This window comes from Macaca fascicularis, chromosome 14, assembly GCF_037993035.2.
Source record: "Macaca fascicularis isolate 582-1 chromosome 14, T2T-MFA8v1.1".
In the NCBI taxonomy this organism is placed as follows: domain Eukaryota; kingdom Metazoa; phylum Chordata; class Mammalia; order Primates; family Cercopithecidae; genus Macaca; species Macaca fascicularis.
Genome location: NC_088388.1, coordinates 132,870,001 through 132,879,599, shown reverse-complemented (window position 1 = coordinate 132,879,599; position 9,599 = coordinate 132,870,001). Strand labels below are relative to the sequence as shown.

At 47.0% G+C, this 9,599-nt stretch overlaps 1 long non-coding RNA gene across 1 annotated transcript in view; it reads right to left on the bottom strand.

Moving 5' to 3' along the window:
- Positions 1-367: 367 nt before the first annotated feature.
- Positions 368-9,599, bottom strand: part of LOC123568666 (uncharacterized) — a 54,244-nt gene continuing 45,012 nt past the window's right edge. The window contains exon 4 of the long non-coding RNA XR_006692071.3: positions 368-1,959. This is a non-coding gene — a long non-coding RNA (uncharacterized lncRNA). The remainder of the gene's footprint in view (positions 1,960-9,599) is intronic.

Genomic DNA, 9,599 nt, shown 5'->3' with positions numbered 1-9,599 from the left:
TTCGCCTCAAACATTCACCAGGGTGCGGCTCTGTGGTGCCAGCAGCACGGCCCCAGCAAGCTGGTGTGCATAGAAAGCTGTGTTTCTATCGTACCTAATGCTACAGAAACAGTTTCAACAAGCACAGCTCATCCAGTGCCCTGGATAAAAGAAGGGAGAAAGAGCGAGATGTGAGTGCCCGTGTGGATGCCATAAGCCATGAGAAGAGAGCTGGCCTCCCTGCGGGCCCCTCTGTTCCTTCCTTCGAGGTGGGGAGAGGCTCCTCAGTGCACTCTGGGAACCTGGCTGCTCAGGAGGACGTCCTTAGCAAACCCCAAAGCAGGGCTTCTAGCCCTAGAAAGGACAGCATTTTACCTCACCAATGGGACGCATTTATCAAATTTTTATTATTTCACAAAGTAACACTCAATTTTACACATTTTTTTTGTTTCTTAATGCTGTCTATAACCTACCAAACTGATTTCACAAGCAGTCATGGGTTTTAACCTGCAGTGTGAAAAAGCTCCTCTAAAGAAATGCAAAGCCTTCCAGGAGACTCAGTGAGATGCCATGGCCAATATCATACAGGTCATTTATTTTTAACTAAATATATTTACTATTTTTATTAAAATGACATATTTTCCACGTAAAAATTCAAACAATGTGAAATCCCCCCAAAAAGGAGAAAAAATTAAAACCTCTCTCAGAGCTGAAGACACTTACCACTTACTTTTTAGTGACCTCGCTTTCAGAATACTCCCTTTCACATATAGACATGGATACACATACTCTATACATCCCACTATACAGTGGGCGTTGTAGGATACTGTCCAGGGTATAGGATACTATACACGCCGTTCTATGATCTTGTTTCATGATTAATGGCATTCAAGTCTTTTCATTTTCGTCACTATCTTTAAAGGTTAGTGTTTTATTGTAAGGATCTCCAATAATTTGCTCTACCAATTCACTATTGATAGGCATTTTGGATGCTCCCATAGTTTTACAATTATAAATGATACTTTCATGAGCATCCTTGCGTATGTATCTCCTTACACCGCTGTAATTTTCTACTTATGGTAAACCTGGAACTGGACTCACTGATTCAGGGAGTAAACACGTTTATATTCAATACATTGTGCCAAACTGCCCCCAAAATGCTATGATGACTCCCCCAATAGCACTTGGGATTGTCCAAATCCTCACAACATCTCTAACACTGGCTTTGTCCATTTAACATTTTTTTCAATACAATAAGAGAAAATATCTTATTATTGTTGGTATTCACATTTTTTTAATTTTTAGTGAGGATGAGTATCTTTGCATAGGCTAATTGTACGTTTGTGTCTCTTTTGTATGTTTGTGTGTGCAAATTACCTGTTCAAACCCTTCACCCGCTTTTCTCTTTTGGGTTGTTCTTGTTCTTTCCTGATTGATTTGGAAGCAGCAATGATGTTTAGTGGTTGAGCATGAGCTCAAAGTCAGACTGTCCAGGTTCAACCTCCTGTCACCTTTTTAAATCTGCATAAGCCCGGGCAAGAGTGGAGCTCTCCATGTCTCTGTTTGTTCATTTGTAATCTTGGGCAGTAGTTATGGTAATGATACCTCCTTCTTAGAGTTGTGAGTATTATACATGTTAGCGAGTCCAACATCCACAAGCCAGTGCCCGGCACAGAGAAAGTATTCAATAATACTATGTTAAGGATAGGGTGGAAGTCAAGGCATTTTGACAGTTGTGTGGCATGGGCATCAACCCATTAGGACGGAAATCAGCTGCATCACTGGAGCAGCATCCTGAAGTCACTGTCTGAGTCTGTATTGTGCTGCTGCAGTGGAATACCACAGTCCAGGTCATTGATAAAGAACAGAGGAGATTCATTTCTTACAGTTCTGGGGGGTGGGAAGTCCAAAGTCGGAGGACCTCGTCTGGCAAGCACCCTCTTGCTGTGTCATCCCGTGGTGGAAGGTGGAAGGACAAGACTGCAAGAGAGCAAGAGACAGAGAAGGGGGAATGAACTCAGGAGCCCACTGCCATGATAACTGAACCACTCCCAAGGTAAGTAACTGATCCTCACAATAACTGAACCACTCCCAAGGTGAGTAACTGACTCCCACAATAACTAACCCACTCCCAAGGTGAGTAACTGACTCTCACAATAACTAACCCACTCCCAAGGTGAGTAACTGACTCCCATGATAACTAACCCACTCCCAACATGAGTAACTCACTCCCAGGATAACTAACCCACTCCTAACATGAGTAACTCACTCCCAGGATAACTAACCCACTCCCAACATGAGTAACTCACTCCCACAATAACTAACCCACTCCCAACACGAGTAACTCACTCCCACAGTAACTAACCCACTCCTAACATGAGTAACTCACTCCCACAATAACTAACCCACTCCCAACATGAGTAACTCACTCCCACAGTAACTAACCCACTCCCAACATGAATAACTCACTCCCACAATAACTAACCCACTCCCACAGTAACTAACCCACTCCCAACACGAGTAACTCACTCCCAGGATAACTAACCCACTCCCAACACGAGTAATTCACTCCCACAATAACTAACCCACTCCTAACCTGAGTAACTCACTCCCACAATAACTAACCCACTCCCAACATGAGTAACTCACTCCCACAGTAACTAACCCACTCCTAACATGAGTAACTCACTCCCACAATAACTAACCCACTCCCAACATGAGTAACTCACTCCCACAGTAACTAACCCACTCCCAACATGAATAACTCACTCCCACAATAACTAACCCACTCCCACAGTAACTAACCCACTCCCAACACGAGTAACTCACTCCCAGGATAACTAACCCACTCCCAACACGAGTAATTCACTCCCACAATAACTAACCCACTCCCAACATGAGTAACTCACTCCCACAATAACTAACCCACTCCCAACACGAGTAACTCACTCCCACAGTAACTAACCCACTCCCAACATGAGTAACTCACTCCCACACTAACTAACCCACTCCCAACACGAGTAACTCACTCCCACACTAACTAACCCACTCCCAACACGAGTAACTCACTCCCACAGTAACTAACCCACTCCCAACATGAGTAACTCACTCCCACAGTAACTAACCCACTCCCAACATGAGTAACTCACTCCCACAGTAACTAACCCACTCCCAACATGAGTAACTCACTCCCACAGTAACTAACCCACTCCCAACATGAGTAACTCACTCCCACACTAACTAACCCACTCCCAACACGAGTAACTCACTCCCACAATAACTAACCCACTCCCAACATGAGTAACTCATTCCCACAGTAACTAACCCACTCCCAACATGAGTAACTCACTCCCACAGTAACTAACCCACTCCCAACACGAGTAACTCACTCCCACAGTAACTAACCCACTCCTAACATGAGTAACTCACTCCCACAGTAACTAACCCACTCCCAACACGAGTAACTCACTCCCACAGTAACTAACCCACTCCTAACATGAGTAACTCACTCCCACAATAACTAACCCACTCCAGAGGTGAGTCACTCACTCCCAGGATAACTAACTCACTCCTGAGACAGGTAAGTCACTCCCAGGATAACTGACCCACTCCTGAGATCGTAACCGACTCCTGGATAAATAACCCCCTCCCAAGATGATGGCATTAATCCATTCATGAGGACTGAGTCCTCGGGACCTAATCGCCTCCTAAAGATCCCATCCCTCAGAAGTGTGCATTGGGGATGAAGGTGCCAACAGATGAACCTTGGAGGACACATTCAAACCACAGCAGACGTTAATCTACACATTCCTGAATGTGGGAAAAGGTAGAGCTGGTCCCAGGGAAGTCAGTGGCAGGGTCCACAGCCTTGGGAGACTCAGACAGGCAGCCGTCTGCCAGCTGGTGCTGGGGGGCTGTCGTGTTCTAACTCGAAGACCAGCTGTGCAGCCCTCACCAGCCTGGTGTAACCACCAGTGTGCCACGTGTGAGGGAGAAGGCTTCCAGGTTCTCAGTGGTCTTTCACCTTCGTTTGCGGTTTTCTAATGCTTTACAATTTTATGTGATCAGAATGATCTATCTACCTTTGTGCTTTTAGAAGGCCTCAGCCACCAAAGATTATACAAATATTCATTCATGTTTTTGTTCAGTATTTTTCTGGACTCCTTTGAATATGCAAAATCTTTGAGAGTTAATTTCCATTTTCTATGGCTGTTCAGCTTTTTGAGCAGATACATTCTCATTGCCAGAAGTCCTATTCTGTAGGTTACAATTTAATTTATATAAATATATATAAAGTTTATATATACCGATGTATGAATATAACATTTATATCTGTAATAAGGAATAAGAGGTCTTCAGTTGCTCCAGAGTTCTGTGGCGCATGCCCAGCTCCCTGAGGCCCACAGATGAGCCTGGGTCCCGCGGGACACGTTCAGAGCTCCCTGAGTCCCTCCTGAGCGCAGCTCCCCATTACGTACACGGCGCTTATTGGATGAATGGCTGTGTCTCCCACACACTTCAGTAGGTTCCACAAGGACAAAGACAGAGAATGTCTCGGCTCACCATTCCAGCCCCAGAGACAAGCCCAGAGCTGAGAGTAGAGTGCACACCACAGATAGAGAGCGGGAGGGAAGACGGGAGAGAGATGAGAATGAGCGGGGGGTGAGAGAGCAAGAGAGAGCAGGGCGGAAAGCAGCGTCAGTCTTTGTGCCTTTGTTCCTCCCCGCTCCCGGCCCACCACTCCACTGGGCCCACCCAGAAATAGGTGCCCAGAACAGATGGTTCAATTACATTGAATGTAGTTGAATTGCAGGTGGCTGTTCGGCTCCCAGACCCCAGCGTGCAGACGTGTCTGTGACTAACTGCCTGTGCATCTCCAATCTAGTCATTTGTGTATGTCTCTTTCTCTCATGAGACTGGAAAGTCCTCTAAAACAAGGACCTTCTGTCATTCATTCTTATATCCTTGTCCTCCTTACACTGAGTCTGAGCTCAGAAAATGTTTGGCAAATGAGAGACAGAACTGTGCAGCACCCTAGCCTGAGCCTGGGGCGGCACAGCCTGCAGCAGCCCAGCTTCCAAGGCTCCTCCCAGCAGGTCTCAGCCTCAGCAGCTCGCTCGTCCCCACCAACATCACCACACCTCCATCCCACATTAGCCATAGTTATTGGATGTGCAAATTACCATCAATGGAGTGACAAAGACTCAATTAAAGAAGGAGATCTGAAGTCAAAGCTGTCACCTCAGAGAAATCAGCCTTGACAGATAATAACAGCAGCTCTGCAGGGCAAGTACTCAGAGGTAAGGGCTGGAGGGCCCCTTCCCTCACCCCTGGCCCACTGTGTGTGGGAGAAGGGTGGGATCTCTCAGGGACTGCTGTCACCTCCCTGCCCGGGCAGGCCCTGAGGAGGGCCGGGAGCCACCGGGAAGCTCTCGGCACCATCCACCTCCTCCAGCCCTCTGAGAAAGTGGAGCCTGAGCAGAGACCCAGAGAACGCTTGGCTGAGCTGGCACCACTCAACAAGCAGCCTCCTGTGAGGGCCTGTGAGAGGGCACTGACCCTGCACTACCGCTGCACATCTGCACAGGGCGGGCATTGAGGCCAGAGCGCAGGGCGGCCGCTGGCCATGTCTCACGGCTGCCAAGCCCAGGGCAATGGTGGGAGCTGCTCCACTTCCCCATGCCTCCACCGCCCCATTTATAAAACAGGACCCTTTCCAAGAACAAGGCAGCTGTGGTCAGAGAAGAGAAGCTCACACACTGTGCTTCCACGTTCACCCAGCACCAGCCAACCAGGGGCTCCCCAGGCCACACTCTCTTCCTACTTCTCCCATGCTGCCCCAGCAGGTCAGGCCCTGGCTTCCCCTCAAGCATCCTCCAAGCCAGTATGACACATGCCGAGCCTGGCACTTCAAAACCTGTTCTCTCTCAGTTCCCACAGAACATTTTAGCCTCATCAGCCCACCCTTGAACAACCCTGGGTCCCAAACCCAGTACTGTAGTCCTACACCCCATAAATAGTTCTCGCAGTTCCCACCCGATTTCATTCCCCTTTTTGTGTGATCCCACAGCAAGTTCCACCTCGACACTTCTTATGCTATACTATTTTTAGTTTTACATTTCATATTACTGTTAATATGAAAATGTTATATTATTAATAGTATATTGATTATATTTATATAATTATATTAATAATTATTATATTATTAATATTAATACCACAAGTTTACATGCTGTTAGAGGGCATCCTTCATATAATTCAGCTCAATAATATGTACATATTATAGATTCAGGGAATGTATTTTGGATGGATGAATGAATACATACCTAAATGAATAAATCAACATAACTTACCAAATCCAGGCCTGTAAAAACAGAATTACAATGAATGGGTTGATGTGAGGAATAGTTATTATATAATGAATAAAAGTGTTTTGCAATCTGAAAATAATTATTCAAGTGTGTACTATTTTTTTTTTTAATTTTGAGATGGAGTCTCACTCTGTCGCCCAGGCTAGAGTGCAGTGGCATGATCTCAGCTCGCTACAACCTACACCTCCCAGGTTCAAACGATTCTCCCACCTCAGCCTCGTGAGAAGCTGGGACTACAGGCACATGCCACCACATCCAGCTAATTTTTGCATTTTTAGTAGAGACAGGGTTTTACCATATTGGCCAGGCTGGTGTGATCCACTTGACTCAGACTCCTAAAGTGCTGGGTTTACAGGGGTGAGCCACTGCACCCAGCCAAAGTGTGTACTATTATTGAAGTTATCTTTAAAAGTTCTCTCCCTATCTGTGTTTTCTGGCAGCAAAAATATTGTGACAGGACAGAGACAGAGGCCTTAGGCAAGGATGGTGTGATAGCACACAGACAGAGGCCTTAGGCAAGGATGGTGTGATAGCACAGAGGCAGAGGCCTTAGGCAAGGATGGTGTGATAGCACAGAGGCAGAGTCCTTAGGCAAGGATGGTGTGATAGCACACAGACAGAGGCCTTAGGCAAGGATGGTGTGATAGCACAGAGGCAGAGTCCTTAGGCAAGCATGCTGTGACAGCACTGAGGCCTTAGGCAAGGATGGTGTGATAGCGCAGAGACAGAGGCCTTAGGCGAGGGTGGTGTGAAAGCACAGAGGCAGAGTCCTTAGGCAAAGGTGCTGTGACAGCACACTTATGAAAGGTCTTAGGAGGAAAGATAGCCATTTGAAGCCAAAGTTTGAGTCACAGTGAAGCAGTAGTTTTGGTTTTTTGTTTAGTTTTATTTTGTTTTTCAAGCAGGTTATCCCGTAAGTGATTTTTCTGTCCCTTAGGTCACACTGCACTCCTGGACACTACCACTCACTGAGGCCTTTTCATGTTGTGGAACACCTTGAAAACAGACACACTAGAGATAGGTAGAAGAGAAACAGAAGGGAAGGCTATGCACAGGCTACATTTATGATAATGGTGGGAGAGAGATAGGATTTTATAACAGACAAGAATACAAACCTCTCACACTGCAAGGAAGATTGCCCCTTCCCACATGCACTAACAGAAGGGACTCTGACCCCCGCTCCTCCCACCTGCCAGCATTGTCTTCTAAAGACAAAGACCGCTCTCGGCTCTCTAAGTGGATATCGACAAACGAGGGAACATGTACGCTCACAAAGGAGGAGAGCTCGCATGGCCCACAGAGCTTGAGCTCCTCAAAAGTGGAAGAGATCCTAGGGGAGAAAATGGAATTAAGCAACAGGATGAGGCTGTTTCTTCACCCTTGGTGGCTAACGGAGAATCAGGCTGGAAAACCAGACCTTGCAGTACCTCCGTTCCTGATAAAGACCACAGAACCCTTCCTGAGCCTGGAGACAGCATGGTGGTGGGAGAGGGGGGCTGGAAGGAGGAAAGTGCACAGGTCTCATGGGACCATCGCTCAGGAGCAGAACAACATCTGTCAAATGCATCACACTGATTCCTGAGATTCTGTTTTACTTCCAGCAATATATAAGTCAATATAGGTAAAAAATGAAAAACTAAGTTTAATCAAGTGGCAAACGCAGAAGAAATCATGGCATTTTTTCAATATGCTTACAATTCCTTTGGCAATCCTCGAGCGCTCTAGGGGTCCCTGTCAAGCATGCCCCGAGGAACTCAGTGGCCATCTGATGCTCTGCAGAACTGCTGCTGCGGCCCCTGGAGAAGCACCCACCCCAAGTGCAGAGAAGGAAGATCCAACCACTAATCCCAACCCTTCCTGGCAAAAGGCATGCATTGGCCTAAATACAGGTGCAGGATTTCACTATTTTAAAAAAATTGGCATCCATTTAATGGGGCACCTCCATTTCCTTCTAAAATGCAGGTAGATGGAATGTCTTACAGTATGGAATTTCCTTAGAAGCAAGAAAATACAGTGCAGCATTTGAGAGCCTGCTGTGGGCTAGGCACCGCAGGAGGCACCAGAGCTGTTGCTGAAAAGCGGTCCCAATCCAGACCCCAAGAGAGGGTTCTTGGATCTCGTGCGAGAAAGAAATTGGGGTGAGTCCACAGAGTAAAGTGAAAGCAAGTTTATTTAAAAAGTAAAGTCATGAAGAATGGCCATCCATAGGTAGAGCAGCCCCGAGGACTGCTAGTTTTGCCCATTTTTATGGTAATTTCTTGATTATATGCTAAACAAGGGGTGGATTATTCATGAGTTTTCTGGAAAGGGGTGGGCAATTCCTCAAACTGAGTGTTCTGCCCCTTGCTAGACCAGATAAGCTAACTTCCTGACATTGTCATGGCATCTGAGAGCTGTCTTGGGGCCGGTGGGAGTGTAGCAGTGAGGATGACCAGAGATCACTCTCATTGCTGCCTTGGTTTTGGTGGTTTTTGGCCGGTTTCTTTACTGTAACCTGTTTTACTAGCAAGGCCTTTATGACCCGTATCTTGTGCCGACCTCCTATCTCATCCTGTGACTTAGAATGCCCAACCTATGGGAGTGCAGCCCAGCACGTCTCAGCCTTATTTTACCGAGGCCCTACTCAAGATGGAGTTGTGTGGTTCAAACGCCTCTGACAGAACCAGTGTGGTTCTTGCCCTCAGGATGCTCACAGGCCGATGGAAGAGACCGTGAGCAGGTGGGGTGTCCACGACCTCTGTGGAAGGGCTGGAGGGGAGAGGCACAGTTTTTAGGAGCACCCAGAAGGGACACCAATGCAGTTGTCAGGGGAAGCTGATGTCTAAGGGAGGCTTGAAAGGCGAAGAGTTAGCCAAGGCGAGAGATTCGAGGGATGACAGGCAGAGGGAACAAGAGACGCACATGTCCGTACACAAAAGAGAGGGCAGCGCTTCCAGGACCTGCAAGGAGTTTAACTTGGCTGGAGGCCTGGGTGGTGGAGAGAGGGAAATGTGTTGGAGATCAGGTCATGACAGACCTAGAGGTTTGCCTTGGCCTTTATCCTGTGGACATTGTGAAGCCATGAAAGGAGCTAGACTGAATGGATGACATGAGCAGATTCACAGCCTTAAAGGTACCAAGAACACAACACAGAGAAGGGGTGGATGACAGATACCTATTAGGGGGTTGCTGTGACAAACAGGCAAGGAATGGTGGTGGCTGGAGCCAGAGTGACAATGCAAGGGATGGGAGCAGTGAAGGATTTGTGGA